This window comes from Triturus cristatus, chromosome 4_1 (assembly GCF_964204655.1).
Source record: "Triturus cristatus chromosome 4_1, aTriCri1.1, whole genome shotgun sequence".
NCBI classification, from domain to species: Eukaryota; Metazoa; Chordata; class Amphibia; order Caudata; family Salamandridae; genus Triturus; species Triturus cristatus.
The window spans coordinates 1198131632-1198155506 of NC_140585.1; the positions used below are offsets into that span (position 1 = coordinate 1198131632).

The 23875-nt window shown below is 46.2% G+C and overlaps 1 protein-coding gene across 4 annotated transcripts in view; it reads right to left on the minus strand.

The window, feature by feature from the left end:
• SMAGP (small cell adhesion glycoprotein) overlaps positions 1 to 23875 on the minus strand; it is a 181495-nt gene that overhangs the window by 9362 nt on the left and 148258 nt on the right. For all 4 annotated transcript variants that reach the window (XM_085654489.1, XM_085654487.1, XM_085654490.1 and 1 more), the window contains exon 2: positions 20088 to 20175. The gene's annotated coding sequence lies outside the window, so the exon portion shown is untranslated. The remainder of the gene's footprint in view (positions 1 to 20087; positions 20176 to 23875) is intronic.

The window sequence follows — 23875 nt, forward strand, 5'->3', positions numbered from 1 at the left end:
TTGTTTTTATATCGGCACTGGATGGCACTGACCCAACAGGCAAAACTACAGAGTTTGTTTTCTATCACAATTTTCCAAGTTTAGGTTTTAAGAAAGCTTTGGTGAGAAACTCATGCTGTAGTCCAGGTTTCTCACAGTATCCAAGAACATTATTTCTCTACAGCAGTAAAATCAGTGTGCCTCTGTCTCTCTCCCAGACAAACTTTCCTGCTTACAGGGCCAGTTCAGGCCCTCAAACTATCTAGTTTTCTCCTGCCTACCTGGAGTGTTCCCTTAGTCCCATACGAACATTTACTCAGGGCTGCAGGAATTATGCAGCAATGGAGGCGCAAGTTAATTGGCAGAGTTGACTAAATTATGCTGTAAGAAAGAGGAAAATTGTCTGTAACAATATGTCACATTCTGTAGAAGTATTATTTCACTAATTTCTCATTTTAAAACACATTAATACTGACCGCACAAAAGTTTCACCCTAATACACCCAGTTCAACACTGGGCTGCCCCAATCAATAATTAAAATATGGCCAACCTGCATTACCACCTGTGACATTTTGTTCCAGTAACTTTTGATTCGTTTGAGTTAGAAACAATTCTTTCTTTGTTGACATTACCAACAGATGGTGAGTTATGTAGCAAGAGATGTAAATACTTAACTATGCAGAAAATCACTGCCTAATTTCAGAGGCCCTGATTTTAGTCAACTTCACCACTTGCTCTGGTACCATCACTTCCAATTAAAAATATCTGGCCTTCTTTCTATAATCTACTTATATGCACAGATGGAAGAAACAGTCTTCCTTTGTTTCTGCTAAATTGCTAGCAAAGGAACTTTTTAGGTTGAGCATACCAGACACACTAAGTGTCAGGTTGCAAAAAACCTACTGTGGCCTTACCAAGAACTAACAAGGCTTACAGCATGCCATTGCTTACTCTCCACACCCACCAAATACCCACACCCCAGCACCACACTATGCTGTCTCCTTTGTGTTGCAGCTCTCTCTAGTGTGCTTCTTGCCCTCCTCCCTGCCTCGCTCTCCCTCATGTGATGTTTTACCACATCTCCCGCTCATTTTTTGTTGCTCCTCCCCACCCTCTCTACCATTGCCCCCTCACTCAGCCTTTTTTTTTTCTAAATTATTTCTTTATGGGAGGGGGGGGGGGGCAAATGACTGCCACCCCCTCCGTTTAAAAAACAAAAGTGCTTTGTAAATGCGCTAGCATACTGATGCTTGCACACATCATCAGGCATGAGTTCTTACAAAATGTCATAGCCGCATGATTGTGCCTTGTTTTTTTTTTTTTACTTTCTGTCTGGCTGTACAGCACTGCCAAAAGACATTAGGTCCCAAAGCCAATACCTACTGGCTTTACAAATGCTTGTTTTCTTTTTTTTTTGGGAGGGAGAACACTCCAAGAAATGGCAGAGGGTGCAAATTAATACATTGGATAGAGTCACAGAAGTTAAGGCAAGTACATTTTTTTAGCGTTTTTTATTGTCTAAGGAGATCTGAATGAATGTTCCTTTACAACATTTTGCTACAGTAAAAAATCACATTAGTGGCCCATTTCTTCTTTTGTGTAGAAATGTCAATTATTACACACGTTTTATCACCTCGCTTCTCCATATGGCGTATATTTACATGCTAGTTTCTTATGGCAAGACCGTATAGATTCAGATCAGTTATATCCATGCCTGGGATGGCATTAGGGTTGTCTGGCAGGCGCCACCGTACTGGGCACCGAGCTCGGGGGGGTTGCTGGGTTTTGAAATGTCTTAGGGGTTTAAAAGCACTTGCTGCAGAAGTCCATTTGTGTTCCACAATTTTCAGGCGAAAATAAAAATGCCAACATAAGTCTGGTGAATAACGTACCTGCTAGAGAGAGATCATAGTTTTGTCTAGTGGCAGTTTTGACTCATAATGAAGTAGCACAGAGAGTTAATGTGCCTGCTGCAAAGAACGTGTAACATGTAGTCGCAGAATTTTATTTTATGTAGATAGCTCAGTGGGTTACTGCTTTTAGGGCACAGAGATCCTTTTGTAACTTGCAGTTCATAAGTTACAATCCTTATATAGCACAGTTAGCTATGAATTGTCATCAAAGAGCTGATTGCAAACTGCAAGGTACAGGTTAGAATTTTGTTTTTTCTCAGTCTTTCATTATCCTAATGTTGCAAACAGGGTTTGTTTAGGTTATTTAGGTTCTTATTAGTAAAGCCAACCACTGTGTTATGTTTTTAAATCCTCAGTTTGTGCATCTCCAGATCGAGCACTCTCAAAATATACTGCCTACCACTAAACTGTTTAAGGAAGCTACTGCTATTTTCATAGAGATCACCAAGCTTCTTCAATTTAACTCTTCACAGCAAGTCTTTGATTGCACGTGCACAGGCTATGGTCAACAAACGATTATCCAGCAGGGGGATGAGAGGAGTGTATGGGCAGCCTAGTCCAAGCCTCCCTGCCAGAAGCAACCAGGCCCAGATGAGTACTGTGCTTTCAACAAGGAGCTGAAGAGGGATATACGTGCCAGATCACCCTCCATTCATCATATATTCAAAACACCAAAGATCTGGCAGTAACAGACACCCTCATAAATTTTATATATAGGATTGATATAGGCGGATATCCTTATCTTCTTCACCCAAATTCAGATGCTCATTTACACAGTCTGAACTAATCCTCTGTGCCTACTTAGTTAATTTTAAAACAAAAACGGAAAAATAGAAGTAGTCAGTCAAGTCACTCAACATACACCATACCCATTCTAATTAAGTGTATGTGTGTGACATTTAACGCAGGCTGGTGAGAACCTGTCAGTAGCTCCTCTGGGGGTGCGCACGTGAGATACTTTCTCATTTCTCTACACATTTTCTCTTTGTCGTACACATACACTTAATTAGAATGGGTATGGTGTATGTTGAGTGACTTGACTGACTACTTCTATAGTCCGTTCTTGTTTTAAAATTAACTAAGTAGGCACAGAGGATAAGTTCAGACTGTGTAAATGAGCACCTGAATTTGGGTGAAGATAAGGATATCCTCCTATATCAATCCTATATATAACATTTATGAGGGTGCCTGTTACTGCCAGATCTTTGGTGACCGGATGAGTACTGGCCAGCACATCCACATCTGCCCTCACCGCACGGGGCTGAATGGACACCCTAGCCATCACATCCCCAGACCTAGCGAGCGCCTGCTCTACTGTTGCATGTGTTGCTGGGGGTGCAGCAAGGGTCCAATAATGCAGGTAATGTACTTACACAACTTGATAGTAGAGGCAGAAGTCAGGCACTGCCAATCACTCCTGACGCAGCGATTTAGTAGGAATCTCCCACCGTATCCTAGGCTGCTGCTCCCCCATATCAGCCTAAGAAGAATGCAGTGCAGCTGTTTGAAAAAACATTGCTGGAACTCAAGCGGAATATTGTTGAATAGATATTAGAACTTGGCAGTGCCACCATTTTCACCAGGGAGATGCAGCCCATCAAGGAGAGGGGCAGGCGCAGCCACCTATCCGCTTACGTTTGTAATTTATCTAATGCTGTCCTAAAGTTAGCTCTAAGCAGCTCAATGCAGTTGTATGTTACCCAGATCGCCAGGTATCTGACACCGTCCAGGCTCCGCTGCAGTGGGTATTCAACAGCAATTTTTTTCAATACGGTCAGAAAGTGGGAATATTTTAGACTTGGCCCAGTTGGTGTGGAGGCCAGAGTGTTCTCCAAAATAAATGATAACTCAGATTGTGGGTGACAGTTTCTTCTCCGGGTTTTGAACATATAGGATGACCTCATCCGCATATAGCGATATGATGAGGGCGCAACTACCTAGCCGCAAGCCCCGATGTGCATGCAGTTCTCGAGTGCTACATACCAATAGCTCTATTGCTAATGCAAATATCAGGAGAGATAAAGAGCAGCCCTGATGTGTGGCACAAGCTATCTGAAATGCTCTTGAGTGGAGATCCTGGACCTTAACTCTTGTGCTGGGGCAGTGCAGAGAAAGGAGATCACTGAAATAAAATATGAACCAAGTCTCAGTCAGCACAGAACCTCCATCATAAAAGACCATTCCAGGTGTCAAATGACTTTTCTGCATCTAACAAAATGGCCACCGTTGCCAAGTCTGGGTCAGTCCTCTGCAGGACAGCCATCAACATTTGCAGGTTAAAAGCGGTAGATCTTTGGGATATAAAATTAGACTTGTCTGGAAAGACGAGGAATTGCATGAGTGGTTGTAGACACATAGAGAGTATCTTTGCTAATATATTATCATCTGTGTTCAGCAACGACAGTGGCCTACATGAGGAGCATAGCTCTGGGTCTCTGCCTGGCTTTAACAGCACTGTAACGACAGCCTATATAGTAGAAGGGGGGGAGACGGCCTTTAGCAATCATGGCATTATACATATACAGCAGTTGGGGAGCCAACAAGTCTATGTACATTTTATAAAGACAACCGGTAAGTCATCGCCACCGGGTGCCCTTTGACTGGGCAGGGCCATGACTTCCTTCTTAACATCTACAAGCGTAACTGGGGATTATGAAGTTCCTGTAGCGGGCCTTCCAGCCACACCAGTGCCACACAATCGAGATACATGGATGTCTCTGCTGCTTCCTAATGACCCCGCACGGAGTATAAGATTTCATAGTAGGTCTGGAAGATCGACAGAATCTCAGATGGATCACTGGTAAGGGTCCCATTAGCTCTGCGTAGGGCAGTAATAGGGTCATGGGGGCAAGCAATCCTGGCAATCCATGGCCAGGACTTCGCCAGTGGAACTCCTTCCCCGAATTTTCGCACCAGATATATGTACTGCTCGATTTTCCTGGCCCTATTGTGTTGACGGGTGATTAGGGTGACTTCAGTCTCTTACCATTCAAGCCTAAGGGTTAGAGTAGTGAATGAAGCCTATTTACTAGGCACTTCGACATGATCCTGTGTTCTTCCCCATAGATTAGGGCTTGCACACATATCCTAGGGGATAGATTCGTTAGTATTAGGGATAACCTGCCCTGTAGTGAGGGTATTTCATGGAGCCGTGCTGAATTCAGACCTGCTACTACTTATTCCAGGGAAGACAGATGACAAACTTGAAGGCGGAGAAAAACCGAGAGACAGATACTCTTCTAGCAGAATTGCCAGAGAGGAGAGAGTAGCCGATGAGGAAGAGGTCCCAGTGACTCGGAGAAGGGAGCCGTGACTACGGAGGTGTGACCTCCAGGCGAGCCGAGGCACAGACGAGAAGGGAACCTAGATGACCATTGAGTGCAGGCTACACACGACTAAGGTGATGTCGACCCCTTTCTTATTAGAGTGTACAACCTAATCTTTCACTTTTCTTTGCAGGTTATGTGTTACACAGTAATGTTATGTGATTGCGTATATAATGAATAATAAAGTATCCAGTTTGTAGTGAATCAACATGTGCTGCGTGTTCTTGTATAAGAGGGTAGCCTATTCTTCTAGTCAGCTGTGACTTGACATGAACAGATGTTAACCCTGATCAGGTAAGTGGTAACTGAATAAGGGAGAGAGGAGCCCCTCGAACCAGAGAACAGGTTGTGCTCAAACTGGCAGTTCTTGTGTGATCTGATAAATAGTAAAACTGATTCCCCTGTTGTATGTTATGGTAATCATAGGATGAACTTGTACTGAGGCTGCCGTCTGGGTAGGAAGTCCTGGGTCCGTCTGGGACCGCGAGGCTAAGGCTGCCGTCTGGGTAGGAAGTCCTGGGTCCGTCTGGGACCGCGAGGCTAAGGCTGCCGCCTGGGTAGGAAGTCCTGGGTCCGTCTGGGACCGCGAGGCTGAGGCTGCCGTCTGGGTAGGAAGTCTTGGGTCCGTCTGGGACCGCGAGGCTAAGGCTGCCGTCTGGGTAGGAAGTCCTGGGTCCGTCTGGGACCGCGAGGCTGAGGCTGCCGTCTGGGTAGGAAGTCCTGGGTCCGTCTGGGACCGCGAGGCTAAGGCTGCCGTCTGGGTAGGAAGTCCTGGGTCCGTCTGGGACCGCGAGGCTAAGGCTGCCGTCTGGGTAGGAAGTCCTGGGTCCGTCTGGGACCGCGAGGCTAAGGCTGCCGTCTGGGTAGGAAGTCCTGGGTCCGTCTGGGATCGCGAGGCCGCCACTTGTATTATAAGAGGTCTAGATACATATATATATATATATATATATATATATATATATATATATATATATATATATATATATGTATATATATATATATATAGTAGGAATTCCCTGTCCTTAGGTGATATATATATATATATATCGGTGGTTACTTGTTGTGAATAGGCCCTAGGGAGAGGGTAACGTTCTGGCTGGGTTAGTGAGGCTCTGATGAGCGGGTCCTATCTGATCCGAAAACCCAAGCAGAACATTTGGCGTCACGAACCGTTTTCGAAACCTGTGTGCGTCGTGTTGTCTCGTGTTTGCTTTCGGCGTGTGCGTGGTTTTGTTTGTATATTATTTGTGGTATATTTGTGTGTATAGTTTTTTTTTTTTTTTTTTTTTCTTTTTCTTTCTTTTCTTCTTTCTTTTTCACGATGTTTTCTAGAAAGTCAAAATCTACTTTTAAGTTGCCCGTTGATATTCCCGGATGGGATTCAACGCCTTATGAAGCCTTAGCCCGTGAGTGGGCTGATTCTACTGGTTTGAGTGAGAATTGGAATTCTTCTTTGGAGCTGGCGGAGCCGGCTAATGTGATTACTTGTTTACAGAAGGCACCCATCTCGAAGGGTGAGGAGATTCCCATTTTGGGGCGCAGAGGTTGGATTGTTCTGTCTGCGTACAGGATTCTGCATGAGAGGTTGTTGAAGCTACAGATTTCTCTTACGGATGTGGAAGCGCACTTTGTTGAGATTCAGAATTCTCATACTTTGTTGCGGTGTCAAAATAAGTTGCTTGCTGACAAACTTGAGACTTACCAGACTATTGCCGAGAGGGCGGCTGTGCGAATTGCTCGTTATAAATACAAGAATCGGCGCGGTCGGGTTTCGACGCGAAAGGTGCGTCTGGTCGTGGCGAAAGCCGGACTGGATTGGAATCCTTATGAATGGGATGGTAATATCTGGAATTCGAGTGATTCTTATTCCTCGGGTGAGGAATCTGTCAAGCGCGAGTCCTCTCGCTCCGGCCGTGCTTGTACATCTGCTTCTTGCGCCTCTGATGGTGCACCCCGTGATTGCGCTCGTCCTTCGAGCGGGGTTGATGCTTCTTCCACTGATTGTTCCTCTACGTGTACTGATCGAGCTCCTTGTGATGCTCATCCCGCGGTCTCGGCGCATCCAGTTTTTCGTCGGAAGTTGCAGCAGTCTCCCGCTGCTCCGCAGGGTGTTTCTTTAGACTCTTTAGAGGACTTTACTCAACAGGAAATTAGTGATATTTTGCAGCGATTTCGGCAGCGAGCTGGTGAGACCTTGCTCACATGGATGGTGCGCCTTTATGAACTGGGCGCTGCTGGCATTATGTTAGATAATGGCGATTGTTTGAAGTTTTGTTCCTTGAGTTCGGATTCTACTGTACAGGATCATTTTCGTAACTATAATGGTGGTGGTCAAATTTCTTTACTTCAATTGGCGACTGAGGGTTGTAATATAAAGTATCCTACTGAGTCTGATTGGCCTGTGAATGACAAACCGTGGTATACTTTGCGTGACGCTGCACAACGTCTCAAAGAGGAGGTGATGAAAACGGCAATTTTTCTGGGTACTGCTGACAGGTTGCTTGATGGTTCGTTGACATCTTCTGTTCGGATGACTGAGTGTGATCGTGGTGGTTCTGACGGTAGCGGTGATGACGACCGCCGTGGGCGCTCTGTTCGTCGTGATGATCGACGTTATGTACGTGATATGTCCCCCCGTCGTGAGAGAGACAGAGAGAGAGAAGAGGAAAGAGAGAGGGGAAAAAATGATTATGTTTACAGCAGACGTAGAGATGATAGGGATCAATCCCCTGAGTTGAGGAGGAGAGAGGATCGTCATAGTTTGGCCGATCGAAACCAGCAGTGCAATGCAGATGATACCAATCCATTTCGTACTGGGAATGGATATGAACAGGAGGTACCGATACCTAAGAAACGTGAGAGTCTTTATCCTGATTTATCCTGGTACACAGAATGCAGTAAGCATGACTAGGAAATAGGTCAAGCTCCAGTACACAGATGGGCTCACAGAGATAATAGACCCTATGTAGATATTGAAATTTATTGGAGACATCGTAATATCCAAAGGGCCCGAGCATTGGTGGATACAGGAGCGGAGGCCACTCTTATTCATGGAAAATCAAAGAAGTTTACAGGTCAGTCTTTTACAATTACTGGATTAGGTGGAAAGGAAACTCCTGCCGTTCAAACTTTACTTGAAATGAGAATAGGTAGAATCCCTAGGAAAGAATACTCTGTACTAGTGGTGCCACTCTTGGAATTCATAATTGGAATTGATATTTTGAGAGGAATGACTTTGCATTTAGATGATGGATGTTACCAATTTGGAACTACGCATTATATATCGTCCAGGCCTATACGGGTTGGTCGTTTACGAATGCCCCCCATAAAAGTTCCTCAGGCGACAAAAGTGGTTTGTCAGAAGCAGTATCGTATTCCAGGTGGTCATGAGGAGATTAGTACCACTATTCAGGAGTTGGTGGATGCAGGTGTTATAGCCCCAGTTACTTCTGCTTGGAATAATCCTGTTTGGCCTGTACGTTAGAGTGATAATTCTTGGCGTATGACTGTTGATTATCGAGAATTGAACAAACACACACCCTCCTTGACCGTTGCGGTACCGGATGTTATTACCCTAATTGAAAGAATCCAAAAACATCCAGGTACATGGTATGCGTCCATTGATATTGCTAATGCTTTCTTTTCGATTCCGATTGCCCCTGAGTGTCAGGAACAGTTCAGTTTTACGTGGAATGGGCGTCAGATGACGTTTAGAAGTCTTCCTCAGGGCTATGTGCATAGTCCTACGATATGTCACCGGCTGGTGGCAGAGCATTTGGCTGAGGTACCGGTTCATCCACAAATTCAGATGGGTCATTATATTGATGATGTTTTGATCCAAGGCGAAACACAAGAGGAAGTTCAGACCCAATTGGACAGAGTCATTGAGTGCCTGCGTGAGAAAGGTTGGGAAATCAATCCGGATAAATTACAAGGCCCGTCCCAGGCTGTAAAATTTTTGGGTATTAATTGGCATGAAGGACACCGTGAAGTGATCCCTCAGGTTAAACAGAAAATTCTTGATTTTGCAGTTCCGAGGAATAGGAAAGAAGCCCAAAGCTTCATTGGTATATTTGGTTTTTGGCGTCAGCATATTCCTCATTTGAGTCAAATATTGGCCCTCTTGTACCGTGTCACTCGTAAAAAGAATGCATTTGAATGGGATAAACCACAGCAAGATGCGTTCAACCTAGCAAAAGAGGCAATTCAACATGCTTTGGATTTATGGCCCGTACGTGATGGTGAGGTGGATTTGAATGTGTCTGTACAGGGCCTTTATGCGAATTGGAGTTTGTGGCAGAAGCAAGGCAGGAGTAGAGTGCCGTTGGGTTTCTGGACCAAAAAGTTACCTGATGCTGGTGAGCGTTATACACCTTTTGAGAAACAGTTACTTGCATGTTATTGGGCTCTGGTGGATACCGAGCAACTGACTTTGGGTCATGATAAAGTTTTGCGACCTGAAATTCCTATCATGCAGTGGGTTATGAGTTCGCCGAAAACTCACCGAATTGGACATGCTCAAGAGGCGAGTGTGATTAAATGGAAATGGTATATACAAGACAGGGCACGTGTGGGACAGAAAGGAGTTGCATCTTTACATGAGCAGGTGGCGCGAGCGCCATCGACTGAGACTGAGAGTGAATGTTCCGTACCTTTAGTACAGGAGTCTCCTGTCAAGTGGGGTAGACCTTTTGATGATTTGTCTGCAGAGGACAGAAACCATGTCTGGTTTACGGATGGTTCAGCAAGGTTCATAGGGACGAAACGGCACTGGAAAGCGGTGTCCTATAATCCGATCACACAAAAACTGCTGAGCACAACTGGTGAAGGTAAGAGCAGTCAATTTGCTGAACTTTATGCTGTTTATCAAGTTCTGAAACAAGAGTTACCTGGCACATGTCATATTTTCACCGATTCTTGGTCTACTGCCAATGGACTGGCAGTTTGGTTACCGACTTGGCATTCCCATAATTGGGAATTGCATTCAAAACAATTGTGGGGAAAAGAATTATGGCAGGAGATTTGGGAGATGCTCCCACAGAGTACTGTTACAATCTTCCATGTGGATGCTCACACCCCGATAGATTCTCTTGACAAATTTTTTCATAACATTGCAGATGAGAAATCTAAAATTGCTGAGGCAGTGGTGGACAGGCAAGATTCTGATATTGCGGGATTGGCGAAATGGGCCCACCAGAAGGCAGGACATTTTGGAGAGAAAGCCACTAGCAGGTGGGCTGCTGATCGAGGAATTTATATTCCCCTAGATTTGATCAAGAATGTTATTTTACATTGTCCCATTTGTCAGCATATCAGACAGCGCAAAGTGCCCCAAATTGTTAAAGGTCATTTACATCGCGGGAAACTGCCCGCTCAAATTTGGCAGATTGATTACATCGGTCCACTTCCGATGAGTAGGAATTGTCAATATGTTTGCACTATTGTTGATACATACAGTGGCCTGTTGGTAGCCCTTCCTTGTAAGCAAGCTACCCAATTGAATACCATTAAAACATTGGAATTGATTATGATGTATTATGGTGTGCCATTCCAAATTCAATCTGATAATGCATCCCATTTTCGTGGAAGATTGGTACAGGAATTCTGTGTGGAAAACAATATTGACTGGGTATTTCATATCCCATACTATCCGCAGGCCTCGGGTCTTGTGGAGAGATTGAATGGTCTGCTGAAGGAGCAGCTGTGTAAATTGACAGATGACAATTATAAGAATTGGCGAGACTTTTTGCCCCAAGCGCTATTAATTTTGAATAATCGTCCTTTTCTAAATGCTGAATCTCCACTTATGCGTTTGTTCCCTCCGAATGTTAATGCTCAGCCAAATGAAATCAGAGAGACTGTGATGTACTGGGAAATTACTCCCGGAGCTTTGGCTCCATGTAGAGCGACCCCAGGGTCGGCAGGTTTAGACTTGCATGCCATGGATGACACCGTTATAAAAGGTAAAGATCGGGTCATCATCGCGACTGGTGTTGGTGTTCATATACCACCCGGGAATTTTGGATTAATCGCCCCTAGATCGGGGCTGGCTGTAAAAGGCATTCAGGTACTTGGAGGGGTCATTGACAGTGATTATCAGGGAGAGATTAAGGTGCTCCTGATGAATAGCAGTGAGGCTGACTTGCTGATCCATCGAACTGACCGAGTGGCTCAATTACTAATAATGCCTGTCTTCAGTGGTGGGATGGTAAAAGGCACTGCCCCCACTTTGCTAACTGTACGAGGCCAGAAAGGTTTTGGCTCCACAGATAACCCTGGGGCCAGGGTTTGGGTGCAGTCGCCTAAGAATCCCCCTGAACAAGCAGAGGTCATCGCCACCGGTCATGACAACACCATTTTAGTTATGAGACCAGGGAAAGATAGCTGGGAAGCGGCCCCGGCTGACAAATGTTACTTACGAGAATGAATAATGCCTGTATTTGATTCTCTTTCAGATCATTCTTTGGACTGTTGCTGCAGGATGTGTCGTCGTCGGACTATTTTCGGGTTGGTTCGACGAGAGAGGAGGAATCCCGTCAACCCGGGATGAGCTACGCACCCGAGTGTCGCGTTCCCTCGCTGCGTGGGATTCGTCATCGAACTTTTGGACCTTACTGGCGAAAAGGGTGACCGATGCCCCTCACTTTTGTTTGACGCCGATGAGATCTGTACACGACATCTTAGCGACCTGTCTGGTTGCTGTCCCTGCTTCGCTGAAAACTTTGATTAATATTTTCAACATTTCAAAGGCTCGCCCCAATGTTCTTCTGGGCGATTTTGCCACCCATGCGTATTGCCCCTTATGTACTGAACTACCAGACCAGATACCCCCCGTCCAGTCCCAAATAGTTACCTATAATATCACACAAGGAGATATGTGTTTTTTCCTTACGTGTAATCCTAGTGCAATTTCTGAATGTCTGCGTCTAAAATTGAAAGGTGCTACTTCCTTCACCCTTCATGAGCGAACTTTGTGCTTTCAAAGGACACCGAAAACATGTGCTTCGGTCCAGAACAATATGACTTGCAAGAGTTTGGTAGTTACCCCTAGTCATTATCGCACGATGTTACTACCTGCCGGATGGCTTTTCTCATGTGGTAATACTTCCTGGCCATATGTCCCCGCAAATATTTCTGGTGGCCCTTGTGCCATTACGAGACTCAGTTTACTGATGTTCTCGTCACATCCGAATGCCAATTCTCGTGTGATTCGAGATACAGTGATGTTACAGGAGGATTGTGACTCATCTTTGCATTTATATTCCAAGTCTGAATACCTTAGCCTGGCTATTTCAATTATTGGTGTTCCTGCTTTGGCGGTTTATAATGCTAAATCTATTGAGAAAATGGCCTGCTGGATGGTAAAATCCATTAATCATACTTCTACAGTCATGTCTGACATGCTGTTAGACGCCCAGGGTGAACGGAGAGCCATCTTGCAAAATCGAGCGGCCATTGATTATCTTTTGCTTAAACATGGACACGATTGTTCTGATTTTGAGGGTCTTTGTTGTTTTAACTTGTCTGATCATACACAATCCATTCGCGCTCACATTGACAAGCTACATGACTTGACGGAGGAAGTTAGAAAACACATTGACCAGGGCTGGTTTGACTGGCTCTTTAATTGGTTACCTGATTTGTATCTGTTACGTCAAATATTAGGAGGTATTCTGATTACCATCGCTGTTTTGATTTCTATCTGTTGCTTTATTCAGTGTATTCCTTCACTACTTCAATTTTGCACATTTGGTACTAGACATAGATCAGTTAGCTTTGTTTCATATTATTCTTCCACAGATGTTAGTTCTGTTTAATGAATGTATAATAGACTGAAGTCAAGGGTGAAATGTACTGCTCGATTTTCCTGGCCCTATTGTGTTGACGGGTGATTAGGGTGACTTCAGTCTCTTACCATTCAAGCCTAAGGGTTAGAGTAGTGAATGAAGCCTATTTACTAGGCACTTCGACATGATCCTGTGTTCTTCCCCATAGATTAGGGCTTGCACACATATCCTAGGGGATAGATTCGTTAGTATTAGGGATAACCTGCCCTGTAGTGAGGGTATTTCATGGAGCCGTGCTGAATTCAGGCCTGGTAGGCCTCAAACGGGAGAGACTCCATCTTTCTTTCTGCTCCGGCAGCTTGAGATGCTTCTAGGTTAAAGGGGATGTTTTAGTTATGAGGTGTTATTCGCTTGGAGAGAACCGGTTCAGACCGGCCCTTATCGAAGGATTGTATTTTTCTTCATGCCGAAGACACTACATCAGGCCGGCCGGCTGGGAAAGTGTCCGTGGTACGGGGAGGTACAAGAATTTGGTGGGCGGCAGGTTACGGGCCGGAATTTTCCATGAGGAAAATGTACCTCTATATTAGTGAAAGTCTGAGGCAGTTACGTGGCACTTACTTCAGTCCGTAGGCGGCATCTAGCCATTAGCAGTAAAGCTACTACTTATTCCAGGGAAGACAGATGACAAACTTGAAGGCGGAGAAAAACCGAGAGACAGATACTCTTCTAGCAGAATTGCCAGAGAGGAGAGAGTAGCCGATGAGGAAGAGGTCCCAGTGACTCGGAGAAGGGAGCCGTGACTACGGAGGTGTGACCTCCAGGCGAGCCGAGGCACAGACGAGAAGGGAACCTAGATGACCATTGAGTGCAGGCTACACACGACTAAGGTGATGTCGACCCCTTTCTTATTAGAGTGTACAACCTAATCTTTCACTTTTCTTTGCAGGTTATGTGTTACACAGTAATGTTATGTGATTGCGTATATAATGAATAATAAAGTATCCAGTTTGTAGTGAATCAACATGTGCTGCGTGTTCTTGTATAAGAGGGTAGCCTATTCTTCTAGTCAGCTGTGACTTGACATGAACAGATGTTAACCCTGATCAGGTAAGTGGTAACTGAATAAGGGAGAGAGGAGCCCCTCGAACCAGAGAACAGGTTGTGCTCAAACTGGCAGTTCTTGTGTGATCTGATAAATAGTAAAACTGATTCCCCTGTTGTATGTTATGGTAATCATAGGATGAACTTGTACTGAGGCTGCCGTCTGGGTAGGAAGTCCTGGGTCCGTCTGGGACCGCGAGGCTAAGGCTGCCGTCTGGGTAGGAAGTCCTGGGTCCGTCTGGGACCGCGAGGCTAAGGCTGCCGCCTGGGTAGGAAGTCCTGGGTCCGTCTGGGACCGCGAGGCTGAGGCTGCCGTCTGGGTGGGAAGTCCTGGGTCCGTCTGGGACCGCGAGGCTAAGGCTGCCGTCTGGGTAGGAAGTCCTGGGTCCGTCTGGGACCGCGAGGCTGAGGCTGCCGTCTGGGTAGGAAGTCCTGGGTCCGTCTGGGACCGCGAGGCTAAGGCTGCCGTCTGGGTAGGAAGTCCTGGGTCCGTCTGGGACCGCGAGGCTAAGGCTGCCGTCTAGGTAGGAAGTCCTGGGTCCGTCTGGGACCGCGAGGCTAAGGCTGCCGTCTGGGTAGGAAGTCCTGGGTCCGTCTGGGATCGCGAGGCCGCCACTTGTATTATAAGAGGTCTAGATACATATATATATATATATATATATATATATATATATATATATATATATATAGTAGGAATTCCCTGTCCTTAGGTGATATATATATATATATATATATATCGGTGGTTACTTGTTGTGAATAGGCCCTAGGGAGAGGGTAACGTTCTGGCTGGGTTAGAGAGGCTCTGATGAGCGGGTCCTATCTGATCCGAAAACCCAAGCAGAACAATATAGTACCTCCTTCTGGGCTTCTTCTCGGAATTCACAGAGCATCTCTTGCAACTGCGCCGAGGTGCCCCTATCTCCCATAATGGTTTTCAAGATTACGAAGCTCCACCTCCAGATGATCCAATCTGTCCCTTATTGACTTAAGGATCCCAATCTAGCTGTTTTTTCAGACGACATACTCTGTTTCATAACAGAGCCAGGCTCTAAAATCAATTACTCCAACTACTAGGGGGGTGGCAGAACCTCAGGGTACCCACTGCAATTCCATTCAACATCGAGGCTTTACATGAGTGGAGTCTTCTATCCCATAGCTGGGGATTTACCTCCCAGCACGAACGAGCGCCCTATATGACTGCAATATCCCTTCATTGATCACAACTTTGTTCAAGAACCTCTACCACCGGGGCAAGTTAGAAATATCCTGGCTGGGCCGCCTAAATAGCCTCAAAATGAACTTCATGCATTGCCTCTTGTACATATTATATTCCCAGATCTACCCTATCATAGATCTGTAGTAAAATGCTTCATTTTGTGCAGGAGGGTAAGTCCCTGAAGGCGGTCAAGTCTTAGTTGCCACGTCCCACATCTGAGGGGGGCCTGGGGTTTGCAGACATTGCAACATATGTTCTGGCAGCTCAGATACGCCTTTCCCTTAATCGGAATTATGATCCAGAGGGCAAAACCTGGGTTCAGGTGAACAAGTTTTCTCGCCAGTCCCCCTTGGTGAACTCCTATGGCTCCCGGCCTCTACTGGGACGGGCCTCTCTCCTCCCTTGCCTCTGACGGGCAAACGACTGACACAATGGCGCATCATACAAATGTAAACTTGCATCTCCCACTTACCCATTCAACTCAATTCCTCTGGCCCATAACCCCGATTTCTCTCCGTGCGAATTGGACTCTGGTCCCATTTGCTGGGACCAGAGCCGGTCATCTGTTTTGAAAGACTTCTACAATGACAGAGACCTACGGACAAGGGAGGAACTCAATGTGGAATATGCCCTGACCTGGCAGGATACGTATAGCGTCATGCAGGCACTATACTGGGCGGGGCGGGATCTAACCCATAGAACATCACAGAGGGATGAAATGCCAAGAGAGACCATGTATACCAACAGCATTTGACATAGGGGAATCTCCTGGCTGTGTTGTTATATTCCTGACCTCATCCCCATCAGAAAACATGCCTATGTGACAGTGGGAGAGGGAACTGGCTTGCACCATTACAGAGGAAACCTGGGGGGCTATCTAGCAGTGGGCTTCTAAGTCCTCCATTTTCCTATAATATATAGAAAATGTTTACAAAATACTGACAAGCTGGTACCTCACACCTGTGCGCCTCACAGGATGTTTGGAGGCTCCCAGCTATGCTGGAAGGGCTGTGGAGATAGGGGTACCTTCTTACATACATGGTGGTCATGCCCAATAATTCAAATATTTTGAAACAAGGTCCTTCTCACGATACTCTCCATCACTAATGTGTCCCTGCCCTCAGACCCACTCCTACTCCTTCTGGGGGACCTGGAAGAACTTTGGCTATACCCACGATGACCCTAATGTGTAAGTTATACTCTCATCTCCTACCGGCTGCTCATTTGAGTGTGGCCCAACTATGGAAGCAACCACAGGTACCTTCATTTAAAGTGTGGTGGGGGAAGTTGTTGTTAACTAATGCAATGGAAAAACTTACAGCTATTGTCCGTGACAGAGTGGCAAAATTGACGCTATCTGGTGCCCCTTCACTATATATATAAGACTCCGGAGGTGTACCTATGATAACGTCTAAGACTCTGCGAGCCTCAGGGATACGCAAGACACCCTCCTTGAAGGCAGGAAGCCAGTGACCTCCAAGGTAGTTGGACATTGAGTTAACGTGTCGCTCTGCAGGATGCTTCTTACTTTGTACCAATGGGGGGGAGAGGAGGGTGCCCTAGAACACTGCACTCTTGAAATGTCTCCCGCCGAAAGTAGATACTCACTGTACATGTCACTGCCAAAAATGCGTGTCTTTATGCCTTCAAAACTTAAAACAAAGATCTTTTTTTTAAAAAGAATAGTCAGAGATGAATGAAGATAATGTATGGGGGCTCCAGCCACCGGTCAATTGAATCCATAAACCAAGGAAAAAAGGGAGGTGTCTTTGTAAGATTCTAGCGGACCTAGCACTAAGACCATTGAATTGACACACTAATTCTAGGCATTCCACCAAAACCTACATTTAGAACAAGAAAGCGTGAAAGCATTATACCTGATCATGAACATGGAAGCCCAGAACTTCATAATTGATAGGAATGTGGTGGAGAGCGATCATGATCCATTAGAACTCCAGCTTCTCCTAACAAAGGACACTCAAATTATTCAACATACAAAGTGTTGCCCATATTGATGCAAGATGTTTCTGAATATCATTAGGAAAAGTATCCATACAACTACTGTCCAATGGGAATTGGAATATTTGTACTTGAATTCTACTTGGAAGACTCTCCATTCGACTACGACAAATGAAAATCATGAAACCGAGTCTACACTGCTGAACACTTTTAGGAACCTCCTTAAAGTTCCAAGCTCAGTATTGAGATAACACAACAGTGGAGCTGTGAAAATATAGCTTATTTTTCATACATGAACTGGTATAATGAAGAATGTACTAAACTATAAAGCGACCTATCTGCTGCACTCAAATATTGACATCTAAGTCAGGATGGTGAAGCGTCCTTGCATGATGCTAGAAAGGCCTAAATGTAATTAATTAAAAAATGTAAAAGTAATCATTACCTCAAGGCATGGCAAGCAAACCGGGCAGCAATCGATGGGAAAATGCTAAAACATTTTGAGAAATTATAAAATGGAACACCGAAGGCATGACTAAAAAGCTGGAAGCAAATATAAGCCCTGGGAGCTTTTTTTTGTTTTATTTGTTTATTGAAAGCTTGCAATTACAATACACATGCTCCCAAGAGGAGCCATCAGCGTCTTCTTACCACGAAATAATACAAGCATTTTTTAAGTATAAATGCAGCAGTAAGAGGTAGCGCAAACATAAACAACTGCTCGGAGAGCCAACTAACACCCTGCCCCCAACCCCCCTTCCCCCCCTCGACACTTGGAAAAGATGTGACATCATATAAACAGATGCTCTGGAGCATTATTGACAGGCATATATAATAACACATCGTGTGAATCAAATTGAGACAATCCCCATCGAGGCACAGAACAAAAAGAGAAAGAAAGAAAACAAAAAGCAAGGAGCAGGACACTTCACAGATTGGGATGACTCAAAAGATACATCGTCAGTGGGGCCCAGAAATCTTTAGGACGAGAAGACTCAGGTAGGTCCTCTGCATAGGTCTCCAGTTGTTCCCTGCAGAAGGTTAGATCCCGGACCCATTTCCAAACTGTAGGGAGGTTCTTGGCACCCCAACATTGTGCCACAGCTCGCTTGGCTAGTAATGTCGCCACAGCAACCAGTCGCCGGTTACACGGTTTCAGGGACTTCGCATCTCCCAGCAGGCACACCTCTGGCACACACCGCACTCTTTCCATCACCACTTCTGTCACCACATTAACCCAGAAGGCAGCTACCCCCGTACACTGCCATGGTAGATGCAAAAAGTCAGCATCTGCATGTCCACACCTCACGCAACAGGCTGTGTCACGCAAACCATATTTCCGCAATTGCAATGGAGTGTAATACAACTGATGTAAAAACTTGAAATGGATGATGTGCAAATTACAATTGACAGTGAGGCGCCCAGTCAGCGTACAGCAGAACTGCCAATGTTCAAGTGGTAAGGTGTGCCCCAAGGCTGCGTTCCATTTAAGATATGAAGGGTGTTCTTCTGGATCGTTCTTACGTTGGGATGCAGCGTATAGCCTAGTGATCAGACCCTTATGCTCGGCACCAGCTAGCACCGCCTGCACTGCGCGCAATGGCTGTGGTTCCACTGAATAATTAGGGCAGATGCCTTGACCGCCTGTCACACCCTGACATATGTGAAGCACAGCATCGGGCTGGGAGTTCAACCCGCCTGAATGTCCTGTAGTGAACGGAACTGGCCATGTTTGTACAGGTCACCCATCTGCACAACCCTGACCACTTGCAGCGCGCGCAGGGCAGAACGCTCCCACGTCGCAGAGATATCTGGATGAGTCGCAACAGGCAGTTTTGGAGCATAAAGGTAGTCTAGCTGTGCCCTTCGGGCAAGGGGCCGCCAGGCCCGGCGGTACATAGCACTGGGTTAATCTCTGTCCGAGGGCCCCCGTCAGCACCCGAAAGGGCTGCCGCCACAAGCGGCAGTGGGAGGATGTCAAGATATACATAGCACTGGCGTGTCAAGCGCTGTGCAAAAGTGACACTATCAAAGAAACCCACCCCTTTCCCGTGCATCCAGCACTGCCTAGAAGGTTTAATGTGTTAGGATGTGATTCTGTTTATTGTCATATGACCATAATATGAGTGTGCTTTGTATTCATGATTAAGAAATGCTTAAGTCACGGTGTAGTTTTTAATTTACATTGTATTTCTTGTATATTGTATCTTGTATCGAGCCCTTCGTTAAGACTGGTATCTCTGCATGCGTTTTCCTGAGAGCTCCGATAGGACTGGGTTGCGGGGGGCGCATTTTGGAGATGAACGCTTGGTTTCTGTGATCGCAGTTGCAGCCGGCACGGAAAACTCAAGCGCTTGGACTGAGACGTTCACGTACTACGTGAACCAATGTAGCGGCCTTCTTGGGTGTGGTCATGGCAGAGGCGCAACTAGAGCCAAATTTCGGGGGGGGGGGGGATGGGGGGCTGAGCAAAAATTTCGGGGGGGGGGGGGGCTGAGCTTTAAGCAACTGGCAGAGTGGAGCTGCAGGGGCTCTTAGAAGGGGTGAAACAACAGCAAGGCCTCATTAACATGCAAATGGTCGTTTAAAGACCTGTGAAGTGCTCGGGTGCGGCTGCTTTTTTGCCCGGGAAGGTGTCTCATCCCGGGCTGCCGCACACGACGGGGGGGGGGGGGGCTGAAGCCCTTTGAGTCCAATGGGTGTTGCGCGCCTGGGTCATGGTATTTAAGACCACACCCAGCTTCTAGAAGGCGCTTAGCCTTCGTTAGCTTTCAGGACCGGAGTTGCATCGCAATGTACTTACCAATTTTGGACGACGCGGTTCAGGCTTCTTTGATCTTCTCGTCTTTCCGAAAACAGCAGAGTGAGTACAGCAATCACCGAACCGATACCTGCAAAAGAAAAGAACAGACAAAGCTAAGTACAATGATTTCCTCATAGGCGCCCGTCGCAAGACAGAATCCTGCAAAAGGAATAATTTTTGGACACTTCTTTTTCACATTAAGAAGGAATTAGACACAAGAGGACATTTGTAATTCTTGAACTTTCTGGGACATATTTCATAGTTATCTCCTTTTTAATTTTAGTTCTGTGTTAGAAAAAACGTTATGTTGTCGCGTAGAGTCTCTTGTCATTTTGTTTAGACTACTAAAAGGTAAATGTGGAAAGAAGAACAGAAGAAGCAAAAAACAAGTAAAGCTAATGATAACAAGTGTTGCTTGTATTATTTTGAAAGAACTCGCTTTTAATGTTAAGAAGTCATCAGTAGCTAATAATAAGAACCCACAGTAAACGCCAGTGTTTTTTCCATTTAAGATGATGTTTTCCTTGGAGACTGATAAGAAACACTTCATCTAAATACAAGTTTCATCACAGACCGCATAGACCAACCACTGCAGCCGCATAAAGACATACTAGGACATTTTCTAGCATCAGCTCCAGATCGCAGGTAGGATTTGGTTTTCCAAGGGAGGGGATTAGAGTAGAGAAGTGTAAAAGGGGGCTACGTTGTAGAATAAGAGTCTTTACTTACCTTTGTGTTACCTTGTTGCCTCGCAGGTCGACAACAAGAGCCATCAACGTCCAGTATCCAGTCCGGCCCTAGTCCTTATATTTTAACTTTAGTGATTTCACATTCACTGGTTACTACATAAGGAATTGGGAAGTTGGTCCCTTGCGTCTCCACGAACCTGACTATGCATGAACTTAAGGTAAGAGAGCATAGTCTCTTGACAGAGGATAGCATCTGCCTCTATCGCTGTGTGGGGTAGGAACCGTTGCGCATAAATAGTAGAGATGCATATCTGGTGCCTCAAAGCCGCCACGGTCAAATGGTTGCACAAGAGTATTCCAGCTACATCGAGGCTTCCATCCCCCCAGACGAACGACAGCAGGGCAGACTGCAACGTTTTGAAGAGAGAGAGATTCAAACGAATAGGAATGTTCACAAATAGGTACAATAATTTGGGTAAGATGGACATTTTGATCACCGCAATGCGGTCTGTAAGCGAGAGGGGCAGCTGGGCCCAGCGCGCAGCCCTGTCTGTAATTTGAGAGATGGTGCGGCCATAATTCATGGATATTAAATGCTCAGGGTCCCTATGTAGCCAAACACCCAGGTATTTCTCCGGGTACTGGGTCCAGGACAACGGGAAATCCAATGTGATCTCATGAGTGCCAGCCGTCAGAGGGAATACAGTCAACTTAGCCCAATTGATCCCTAAGCCAGAGAAGCGTTCGAATTTCACATATTCGTGAAGCAATGCTGGAAGGTAGGTTGCAGGTTCGGCGAACGTATAAGAACATGTCGTCCGCGTAAAGCGAGACTATAAGTGGGCGCTGCCGGAACCTCCATGCCGCCGACGCATGCAACTGGCGGAGCTTGCAAGCGAGAGGCTCTAAAGCCAGAGCAAAAAGCATCGGCGACAAGGGGCAACCCTGCCGCGTGCCCCTTCCAATGGGAAAGGCCGACGACACACAACCATTAACACGAACCCTGGCTGCCAGCTCAGTGTACAGGACTCTAATCCACTGGAGGAAGAATGGGGGAAAACCCATTCTCGTGAGGACTGTAAACATGTAATCCCATTGGAGGGAATCAAGTCGAAATAGTGCAGCGTGGCGAATAGTGTGCATAAATTGTGCGTGGTAGACCTGGCGGGCACGAACCCTGACTGGTCAGGAAGCACTAGCCGGGGAACCAAGGGCTGTAAACGAATAGCAATCATCTTGGCTAAAATCTTAGCGTCAATATTAATAGTGGAGAGGGGCCTGTAGGAGTCACAGCAATTAGATGCCTTGGCCGGCTTCATATGCCTCCGCGAAGACCTCAAGAAGTCTGGGTGCCAGCACATCCACATAAGACTTATAAAACTCACTAGGGAGACGTCCAATCCTGTAGCCTTGCATGTGGGGAGGAACATAATAGCAAGCTTGACATCCTCCGCGTCAAAAGGCTGCATAAGATATTCCCTGTGATTCGAAGACAGCCACCCAAGAGCAACGTCATCTAGGTATTCATGGATCTCATCCTGTGGTACCACGGTCCTATTTGCATACAAATTGGCATAGAAGTCCAGTATGTTCCCACCAATTTCCGCCGTAGTATAATGTGCCTCCCCCGACTCATCAAGAATCTCTTTAATGTAGTCCTGGCTACGTGAATTAGCCAGCTTCTGAGCCAGGGAGCGACTAGGTCTGCCCCCCTCGCCATAATAATGAGCCTGACTGTGTCTATACCTATGGGCCATCTCCTGATCGACTGTGTCATTGTGTTCAGTGACCAAATCCCGGAGTGTCGATGGGGAAGGGTCCAAATCGTAGGATCGTTCTAAAGCAGAGATTTCTGCAGCAAATGTATTAATCCTACACCTCAAGTCCCTCAAGACGCCTGCTTGCGCCCCCCTGCACACCCCCTAATAGTCACCTTAAGTGCCTCCCAGAGGATGCCCGCACAATCAACCGAGCCCTCGTTCTCCTTAAAAAAATTATGAATAGCCTCCCCAATCTCATGTTTAAAGACGGGGTCTGATAACGAGGATGGCTGCAAACGCCAATTGAAAGGAGGCCGCTGGCACGCGGGAACCTGCAGCTCCAAGAGCACAGGAGAATGGTCCGAGAGTGTTCGAGCCATATGACGGACATCCACCACCCAGGTACACGCAACCTCAGTGGCCAGCCAGAAATCCAGGCGGGACCAGGTCCCATGAACAGAGGAAACAAAGGTGCTCTCACGCGCCCCGGGGTGCTGCAATCGCCACACATCCCACAAACGGCAAGCATCCATCAGTCCCAGCAACACCTCAGAAGCCTGCTTGGGCCGCGAAGTCTCGCTACCCATGCGTTCCACAGTCATATCCAGGCAAGCATTAAAATCACCGCCCGAGACTATCTCCGCCTCCTGAAAGCTAGGGATGTGATGCCATACATCAGAAAAGACGGCTGGATCGTCGATATTCGGCCCGAACACATTCACTAGCAACACACTCGCTCCACCCAATTGCCCATGTAATAGCGCAATCCGGCCTGAGTCATCCGTGTCTGTGCGAATAATCGAAAATGGGACCCCACGTTTGACCAGGATCATTACCCCTCTTGCATAACTGGAATACGAGGACATCACACGCACCCCCGCCCACCGATTTCCGACATATCTTTTGGACAGTTTTGTGAGGTGGGTTTCCTGTAAAAAGACTATCTGGACATTCATTCTGTCTAGAGAAGCAAAAATGGAGCAAATCTTTCTGGGGGTGTTTAGAACTTGGACATTCCAAGTTAACAGTCGCTCTTTACCACTCACTAAGTCATGAGAGTAATTATAGATCTGTCAGATGGGGGAATAAAAAAATGTGTGCCTGCTCCTGCAAATGAAAAGGTGAATACGCCAAAAACAAGACGGAAAGTGCCGGTCCCCCCACTCCACGCCCACCCCGTGCCCTCTCACTTCAGCGTCCCCAACTCGCCAAAGCCATCCCAACCCTCCCTGTCCCAACCCCAAACATAGAAAACCAGTGTATATTGTAAGTGGGGTAGTCCCATTGGGGGCGTCAGAGTGCTACTAGCCTCCTAACAAGAAGGAGGTGGCTAAGCTAA